Below are 10,450 nucleotides of genomic sequence, written 5' to 3'. Positions count from 1 at the left end.
AGAGAGGAAGGCATTTCAAATGAGATCAAATTAGTGGAAAGGAGTCATCCATGAGAGAAAGAGACAGAAAAAAATGACGATTGCAAAACCTCTGAGATATGATGGGGCTTGGTTTATTTAAGGAACAGGAGATCATTATGCCTGGAGTATTGTCAATGCAGGAAATATGGAGGGAGGAATTAGAGGAAGGCAGGGGCCAGATCATGTATGGCCTGTGTGGCCTACGGCAAGGAGTTTGAATTTTATCCTATTTACAATGGGAAGGCAGTCGAGGGAGGAGAAAATAGAAGGAGTGGGAGGATAAGAGGAGGAGAGTGCAAGGGAGGGAGGGACTGGTTACCTGAACCAGGGCATCACTCTAGACTCTTGTAGTTGCTAAGGTCAGAATGAACAAGAGTTGTGAAACCAAGGAAACCCAGCACAGCATGTGTTCTGTTAATGAAGTGACTTTCCATGACCACTCTTCAGCTGGGGTGAGATGGATAAGGGGCATTGGAGGTCTTGCTAAAGGGACAGATTTTTTAAAAAGACACACAGAGGGCTATAATTTTAGAACAGAGACTAAAAATTAGAATGTGTCCTAGAGTTTTTAAGAAAAGAAAGAGAAATATGTTTTTATATATCCCAAGAGATGTATAAATGTATAAATCCTAAGAGAAAGTATAGGCTCAGATAGGATCATACATCCAGAATAGCTCTCAGAAGTTAGCACTTCTGGTTCTTCCAAAACCTGAATCATCATAAACACAGAGGTAACAGTCTCTATGTCTCCTTGACATTTGGCTTGGTCATTTCCCGTCTGAGATGATTGCCAAGTGTGTACACAGCAAATGCAAGTTGGTTTTCTAACAGGAGGAAAAAGTGAAAACACCTGGCACTCAGCCTTTTGGGCAGGATGGATTCTTACAGATGGATAAATACTCCTAAAAGAAACAAAGAGGTAAATGTTTCCAAGGAAAACCATTATCAAGAGGCAAGGACGTTAAAAAATATACTGAGAAGAAACTAAGAAGGTGAGTGTTTTTTACATAAATGAGGATCTTGCCAAGGAGAATGTTTCAAAAACTGGTATATTCTACATATCAGGTATTGCTGAATTCCTGCAGTTATGATTTCTCGTCATTGTATCACTCTGGATCCAATTAGAAGGTAGAAACCACACTGTGAACTAAACCAAGGAAGTCTCATAGAATTATTAAACCCTTGATAAAGGAGTGATTGTAATATATAAGGAAACCATGTGGTACACTTATGGTAGAGGGAGGGAATCCAAGGAAGGAGCAACATGGAAGGGGCCCTCCCAAGGCAGAGGGTCAGACCGTGTTGGTGAAAGTAGCAGAGGTTGATGGTTGGTCCAGGCCACAGCTGGTGTGCAGTTGCTGGGCAAGCAAAAAACATCCTCTGTGGTGTGGGCAGGGTGCAGCTGATTGGCAAGCAGGGGCACGGGCATGCAGAGGGGGCGGGAACTTGGGACGCAGGCAAACTCTGCAAGAGGCCTGCCGAGGGAATGGGTGCCCAAGCAAACAGTGAGGCCTTCCCAGGCAGGAAGCTTTGTAGTGACTTTTCCCTGTTGCAAAGGCCAGGGAATATTATCACTAGTCCAGGACAAGGCTGCAAGGTCACCAAATCATGGACAGGTTAGATGGGAGGAGCTCCACCAGATAGCCCCATACCCACAACACCAACCCACTGCAGAGCCACTGGACAAAGCAGCACAGCTCCTTCCTCCTGTAATGTCCCTCCAGTGCCCTCTACTGAGAACATTTGACAATGTGCAGAAGAGATGCCTAAGAGAATTCGGTCCATTATTTCAGAGAATATATTGAAGGGTGAGTTTGGAGCTGAGAGACAATAAGTTAACTGTTATAGTCATCAGCCTACTCCTTTTTACTGGGTCATTTCTTTAGGAAACAAGACCATGCTCTAATAATACTCTATATCTTTAAAAAAATTTAAAACATATATCTAAAAAACTCTATAGATCCCTGATATTACATTTCTCTTCAGTTACTGTCACACATCTCCCCTTTGAACAAAACCTTCTTGAAAATGTGATTCTATATTCACTGTCCTCATTGCCTCCTATTCTCTGTTACAACACATTCCACATTGGCTTATGTTCTCTGCTGCACCTGTTAAGGTCACCTTTGTGTTGTCAAATATAATGGCCACTTGTCTGTGTTCATCCAATTCAGCCTCTCGGTGGCATTTAAGTTGAATATGCCTTCTTTATTCAGACCCTCACTTTCCTTTGTGTGACATGACTCTTTCAGTGTTTTCCTCTTGCCTGCCTAGAGACTTCTTTCCCCTCTCCTTTCGCCATTCTACCTCTGCTACTTGGCCTCTACATTTGGAATACCCTGGGGTTCAATCCTATTCACCTGCTTTGCTCTATAGTCTCGTTCTGGGTGATATCCACCCTTTGATTTAAATACCGCCTATAGTTTCACTGACTTCTAAATATTTGGCTCCAACTCTGATCTCTCTATTGCATTTAGGAATTGCATATCCAATTGCCTACTTAACTCTCTATGTTCCTGTCTAGGCGGTGTCTCAAACTCACCATGATGAAAGTAGAATTCTTGATTTATATTCCAAAACACATTTGTCCCTAGTCTTCTCCAATTCAAAAAATGTTAGCAAGACCCACACAGTAGCCAGGAGCTATCCTTTATTCATCCATTTCTTTCCAAGTCCTGCCATATTTTCTAATATGTAGACAATCTCTCTCCTCTACTTTCATTCCTGCCATCCTGATTCAGGCTATACCTCCTCTCTCCCAGAGGTAGGCAACAACTGGTGTTTCTGCTTATAATCTTGAAACCTCTGTAAGACATTCTCTACACAGCAGCCAGACTGATCTTTTGAAACTGCAAATTGGATTATTTCACACCCTTAGATAAAAATCTTTCAGTGGATTCTAAATTCTAAATCCAGCCTCAGGGCAAGTGTCTCCTAAGAGATAATTCTTCCTGACCACACAATCTAGATGTAGGTCCCTCCATCTCGCTTTATCTTTATCATGTTCCCTTTTTATGTGACTATGTATCACTATCCAAGATGATCTCATTAAGTTAGTTTTACATGTGATTTTTACCTGTTCTACTTAATGCTAGATTCTAAGCTCCCTAACTGTAAGGGTCTTGTGTTGTTCACTAGTTGTTTTACCCACAGGATCTAGAAAATGCCCAGAATGTATTGGTTCATTCTGTACATGTTGAATAAAATAAAGACTCTTCTTACATTTGCCAGGGAGAAAGCTAGATGCAACCGTGGCTAACAGTCACCTGTTTGGAATTACAGAGCCCTTTATGTGTAGAATGGCATGGCATGTAGTAAGGACATGTTCTCTCTCAGGAGAACATATCCGTGATTATTACAGAAAGACTCCAAGATTCATCCAGTCTGCAAAAGCCCATGAGATGTGTATCACAAAGTATTTTCATGTTATAACTCAGAAATGAAAAATTTAGGGACGAAGATTATAGTTTTCATTATTACCTATCGATGACTGAAGTTTTAAAAGAGAACAGAGAGTACGGGCACATGTTAATAGTTGTATCTTTGTGTTGCCAGGAAAGATTTGCTCTTTTGGAACATGAACAATGATACTGATCCACGTGCCTCCTGCAAAGGGCTTGGCACACTTAGAAAAACAAGGAAGAAAAAGATTTGGTCTCTGACCAGAAAGTATTTATAATCCAACTAAAGAGATAAACTTGTATAGAAATAACTTAGAAATGAAACCAGGGGCCTGCCTGCATAGCCTAAACTTCTAGATCTCATACTAAATTAGGCTCTAAAAGTGTCCCTTTGATGGGTTTCCCACTTCCAGAACTAGGTAAGGATCATATTGACTATATATTCCTGCCTTAAATCCATCATCCAAGCTGTTCCTTTTTAATGGGTAGAAAACCCTTCCTAGCATTCTCTAATTAAAGAGAACTGTCCTCCTTCAACTCCCAGATCTATATAGGTATACTCAACCACGCCCTCTCCTGTGCACTCATGGCACTATTTTCATATGACTGTAATGTAATATTGTATTAGAAATAATTCTATATGTGTCTGATAACATAACATGGAAACTAAATCACATATTTCATGAGGACAGGGAATATATCTTTATCACTTATAAACAATGCCAGAGCTTCAGCGCTGAGAGACCATCCATGGATTCCCAGTTACTTCCAAGTCTGCATCTGCAGGCAATGCAGTACATGATTGAGACTAAATAAATGAATGGTTAAATAAGTAACTTATATGACTCATGGGGATAAAGCAAACTTTCAGATAAAGCTTCCCTAGAGAGAAAGGATTAATGACAGGAAATATGACTCCCTCTCTTATCTGCCTTCAACTGTACTGCCTTCTGTATTAAAGGTCTGTTGTTTCTGCCCTGACCAATACTCCCCCCTTCTAGTAACAGAGCCCCTCTTTTCCTAGAGAACTGCACTTACTCCACTTTATAGCATCCTGATGGAACTGTCAACCATGTGGTTCTGCCTCTCTTTGGATCCTACTCATCCCTTAAAGCACTGTCCCCCACGCTTAAGTGGTTGGTCCTAGCAGAGTCTACCAGAGTGTTATTTTTGGAGTTTTTTCTGTGATCTATAAATTCTGGATCTCTCACTGAGAGATCTTGAACACTGAAGACCACGTATGGCTTAAGTTTTTGGGACTACAGTGTGAAAAGGATCAGTCTGAGAATGGATCCAAGGAAAGAGGACAGTAGACCTAGAGGCTTAGAGAGTTGGCTTACCTTATTTGACCCCCTAGATGAGTCATTCAGTTTCCTTTCTCTTTTTCCTTCAGCTGTCATGGAAACTACTAGCATGAGTTGGAAACTACAACTGGAAGAGTCCTGGATAATGTGTTTCTGTAAGGTCAACTTGCCCCTGGAGAGTAATAGAGATTGCAGATGCAGTTGTAAAAGTCATTACAAACCATAGAAAATCAGCAGAATTCAACAGTCCTAGGATCTGTGATTGATACTGAAAAAAATTTTCTGGATGCCCTGATGGGCAGTAGTTGAAATGATAGTATTTCTGTCTTTTGCTGTGAATCTTCTTGAAGTAAGGTGGACACAAAGAGTTTGTATGGAGACTGAATGGTTTTATTTCACATATTTCTCCCGAAACAAATAATGAAAGAAACAGATTAAGGGAACTACCAAGTGCCTGCATATGTTTTTACGCTTAATCCTCACAAACCCTAAGAAATTTGTGCTATTAATATCCCACTTTATAGAGGACTAAATTCAGCCTATAGATGAGTAGAAAGTTAAAAAATTGTCCAGGATCCTAAAGCCAGTCTATGAGAAACTTTTGTTTATCAGTATCTAGTGATAAAAGATAAGTAACTCACAATATAAAGGAATAACAAGATGGTAACAGTAGAAAGTAGGAAGCTGATGATAAATAAGAAAAGCTATGGAATTTATTCAAAATGGTGGACTTGGCACACACTGTAGCCTTCCCTCTAAAATAAGTCCACAGAAATGTCTGGAAGGAGATTTATAAAACTTCATTGCCATGACAGAAAAGAAGAATTTCCTTAAAACAGAGAATGTGAGAAAATCCAAAGACTAATATCAGAAGGGATGAGATTAAACTTGAAAACTCCTGTCCAAGACGAATTTGTGTCTGGACTGCCACAAAAGTTTCATATGCCAGGATCAGGAGAGAGCCCTGAGAAGATTGTAGTCTCCTAAGTGTGCAGTAATAGCATTATATCTAAAAACCAATGTGTATACCTTAATTTAAAAATAATTTATTGCTAATTTTCCAATGAATCATAATCACTGATCATGGATTACCATAACAAATATGATAATGAAAAAGTTTGAAATATTGCAAGAATTACCAAAATGTGACAGAGACACAAGGTGGGCAAATGCTATTGAAAAAAAAAATGGCACCGATAGATTGCTTGATGCAGGGTTGCTACAAACCATCAATTTGTAAAACAAAGCAAAACAAAAATGCAGTACCTGCAAAGCACAATAAAGTAAGGTATGTCTCTACAAGTAGGCCAGTAGTGAATCTCAAATTCAAAGATGAATATATAACCAAAACTTACCAATCATTTGAAAAAGGTGAATATTTGAAAGAAAAAGCATCAAGCACAACAATGAGAAGAAATTTGCAAGTCAAGGAAGCATTAAGTTACATTGGACATAAAATATAATTCGTCTCTGGAGTGACATGAGAAGATAATTGCAGCCATACTTAGCTAGGTATTTGCTAAACTAAATGTGTGATAGATGAAATAAAGGAAAACTTGAAGGACACACTGAAAATCAAAATGAGAACAATACACTGGGTAAGACGAAATATTAATTCAAGAATTCATCCAGAATATAGAATAAAACAAAAATGAGATCAAAATTGTGAACGGAAAGTTAGCAGGTATTAGTTCTCAGATTTAAAGGGTCATGAGCCATTAAAAGTGCCAAGCAAGATAAAAAGATTTGCATAAATTTCATAAGACCAAGGATAAAGAGAAAATTTTTAAAAATTCCAGGATATTAACTTTGATATCTGATATTTCATCAGCCACATTAGATGCAAGAAGGAAATAGTGTCTTCAAAGCTATGAGACTAATTATTTTTCATCTTCTAATTCTATACCACATAAACTTAACTATTTGTGGAGGCAAAACAAAAACCCGTTCAGTGTTATGTTGCCCCTTTCTGAAAGCACTAAAGATTTTACAAGATGAGAAATCACTTTAGTAGATAGGAGTAGATTTTAGAACTAATATTGTTGAGGAAAACAGGAGCATGACAATATTGCTATAATTGTGAGCTAATATGTAATATATAAAATATTTAAACTTAAATAGCCAACATATAGTACATCATTAGTTTTTGATATAATGTTCAATGATTCATTAGTTGTGTCAACACCCCGTGCTCATCATATCACGTGCCTTCCTTATTGCCCATCACCCAGTTACCCCATCCCCCCCCACCTCCCTTTCCACAACCCTCAGTTTGTTTCCCGGAGTCAAGAGTCTCAAATGTAAAACTTATTCTTAAGCATAAAGATTAGTATTACGGGTGGTGATGATAGTAGTTGATAATCGCTGAGTTTTAAAAAGTGTAAAACACGGTTCTAAATATTATACATGTATTAATTGATTTAATCTTCCTAACAATCCTGTGAGCTATACACCTGGAAAATGATAATACTGAGGCACGGAAAAGATGAATAATTTGCCATTTGTCACAGAGCTAGTAGGTGGTAGAGCCAGGATGTGAACGTATAAATAACACTGAGATTCCAGATGATATTAACATGTGTCATGTACTAACTGAACTGTGTCTCTCCCAATTCATATGTTGAAGTCCCAACCCTCAGTACTTCAGAAGATAAACATACTTGGAAATAAGGTCTTTAAAGAGGTTATTAAGATGAGGACTTTTGTGTAGGGCTCTAATCCAATAGAACTGCTGTCCTCATAGGAAAAGGAAGAGACACCAGGGAGGCACGTGCACAGAGGAAAGCATGTGAGGACACACCACAAGAAGGGGACCATTTGCAAGCCAAAGAGAGGGGCCTCAGAAGAAACCAAACTTGCCAACGTTATGATCTTGGATTTACAGCCTCCAGAACTGTGAGAAAATAAATTTCTGTTGTTTACACCACTCAGTCTGTAGTATTTTGTTATGGTAGCTCTAGCAAACTAATACTGATTTGAGTGATAACAGTGTAGCAATAGAAAAATTTTACATGCTAGTAATTTCTAGATGCATCTTTTAAGGTAGAAATTTAAGCTTACTGTTTTTTTTTAATTAAAAGCAACTCATAAATGTCTAATTTTAAACCAGAAAAGGCAAAAATGTAACAAAGGAAACACGTTTTTAAAAAGGAAAATGAGAAGAAAGAAACCAACCTGGAAATTGGATTTACAAAGTAAGATAGTAGAACAAAGTCCGTATATATCAGTGATCATACTATATTTAAAAGTAAAATTCCTAATCAAAAGACCGTTCAGCTTAAAATAAAAGACTAAGCATACACTTAACATGCAACTCAGGAATCACCTTCCTGGACATTTATCTCAGGGAAAGGAAAATTTATGTTCACATAAAAACCTGTACACAATTGTTCATAGCAGCCTTATTTGCTATACACCAAGCTTGGAAACAATTAAACGTTCCTCAGTAGGTGAATGGTCATGCAAACTGCAGTACATCCATACAATCGAATGCTATTGGCAATACAAAAGTGTTATATGCAACTGATAATTTATTGAAAACTACCCCTGAAACTAATGATGTACTATCAGTTGGCTAATTGAATTTAAATTTAAAAAAATACGAAGGAGCAAACTATTGGTATATACAACAGCTTGGATGGATCTCTATGCTATAAATAAGTGAAAAAGCCAATCTCGAAATATATATGGTATAATTCCATTTATGTAACATCTTTGAAATGACAAAATTATAGACAGAATGGATTCGTGATTACCAGAAGTTAGGAATGGTGGGAGGAGAGGATGGGTGTGACTACAGAGGGCTAGATGAGGGAGATGTTTGTGGTACTGGAACAGTTCTGTATCTTGGTTGTAGTGGTAGTTACACAAATTTATATGTGGGATAGAATGATAGAGAACTATACCCATGCATTGTACCAAAGTCAAATTTCTGGTTTTGCTCTTGTACTATAGAGTTATGTAAATTGTAACCATTGGGGAAAACTAGATGATGAGCACAGAGGATCTCTCTGTACTATCTTTGCAACTTCCTGTGAATCTGAATTTTAAGTGCAAGGCACTGTTCTAAATATTGTAATGTATTAATTTAATCCTCATCGCAATCTTATGAGCTGCATACCTGGAAACTAATCATAGTAAGGCACTGATAAATTGGGTGGTTTGTTTTTTTCTCTGTAAAGTGAACAATGGCACTCGGTAAACATGTAAAAAAACATTTCTTCATTGAATAAATGCCATTAGACAATTATAATCTTGAATAACTAGAGGAATTAAAAACAAAGTTGAAATAAATACTAGATAAAATAATATATACAGAAGGAGATAATGGGAGCCAAGCATTTCTTTGCATAAAGGGAGCAGCAAAAGATAAAGATCAATTTTAAGATTTGTTAAATATGCATATTAAAATTTTTAATTCATAAACTGGATATACATACCTATATATATGATTAAACTTCCAAAACTATAAAGGGGAGGGAACGAGAAAAAGTATAATCATCAAAATATAAGAAGATAAGCCAGAGAGTGGCAGAAAATATTTTCAAGAGACATATGAGTATTATCCAAAATATACAAATAATTCTTAAAATAACGCAAAAAAATGGGCAAAAGACTTGATCACTTGCCTCACTAAAGATACACAAATGGCAAATAAGCGTATGAAAAGATGCTCAACCTCCTATATTAGGAAACTGAAAATTATAACAAGAATGAGATATCACAACATACTATTAGAATGGCCAAAATCCAACACATTGGCCATACCAAATGCTGGGGAAGATGTGGAGCAACAGGAACTCTCATTCATTGCTGGTCAGAATGCAAAATGGTACAGCCACTTTGGAAAATAGTTCAGTAGTTACTTAGAAGACTAAACATCCTCTTACCATATGATCTGGGAATTACGCTCCTTGATATTTCCCCAAATGATCTGAAAACTTATGTACACACAAAAACCTGCACATGGAGGTTTGTAATGGCTTTATTCATAACTGCCAAAACTTGGAAGCAGACAAGATGACCTTCAGTAGGTGAATGGATAAACTGTGGTACATCCAGACACTAAAATTTTATTCAGAGCTGAAAAGAAATGAGCTATCAAACCATGACAAGACATGGAGGAAACTTAAGTGCATAATACTGTTAAGTGGAAGAAGCCAGTCTGAAAAGTCTACATACTATACAATTCCAACTACATGACTTTCTGGAAAAGGCGTACTGAGGCAGTAAAAAAAAAAAAAAAAAAAAAAATCAATGGTTACTAGGAGTTAGGAAGGAACGAATAGGTGAAGCACAGGGGATATTTAAGGCAGTGAAACTATCTTGCATAATAGTATAATTGTGAGTACATATTGTTATACAATTGTCAAAACCCAGAGAATGGGTGGAGCAAGATGGTGGAGGAGTAGCAGACCTAGATTTCGTCTGGTCCCAGGAATTCAGTTGAATAGGGATCAAACCATTCTGAATACCTACGAACTCAACAGGAGATCGAAGAGGAGAGTAGCAACAACTCTCTGAACAGAGAAGCGACCACTTACTGGAAGGTAGGACGTGTGGAGAAGTGAATCCGAGGCGATATTCGGGAGGATAGACGGCGGGGGAGGGGGCCTCCATCGGCCGCTTCCGGCAAGTGCTAGAGCCGCGGAGCACAAAATCGGAACTTTTAGAAGTCGGCTCCGCGGAGGGACGTCGCTCCAGTGGCTAAGCGGGGGTGGAACC

The sequence above is a fragment of the Zalophus californianus genome, chromosome 11, assembly GCF_009762305.2.
Source record: "Zalophus californianus isolate mZalCal1 chromosome 11, mZalCal1.pri.v2, whole genome shotgun sequence".
NCBI lineage: Eukaryota > Metazoa > Chordata > Mammalia > Carnivora > Otariidae > Zalophus > Zalophus californianus.
Note: the sequence above shows the minus strand (reverse complement) of the source record.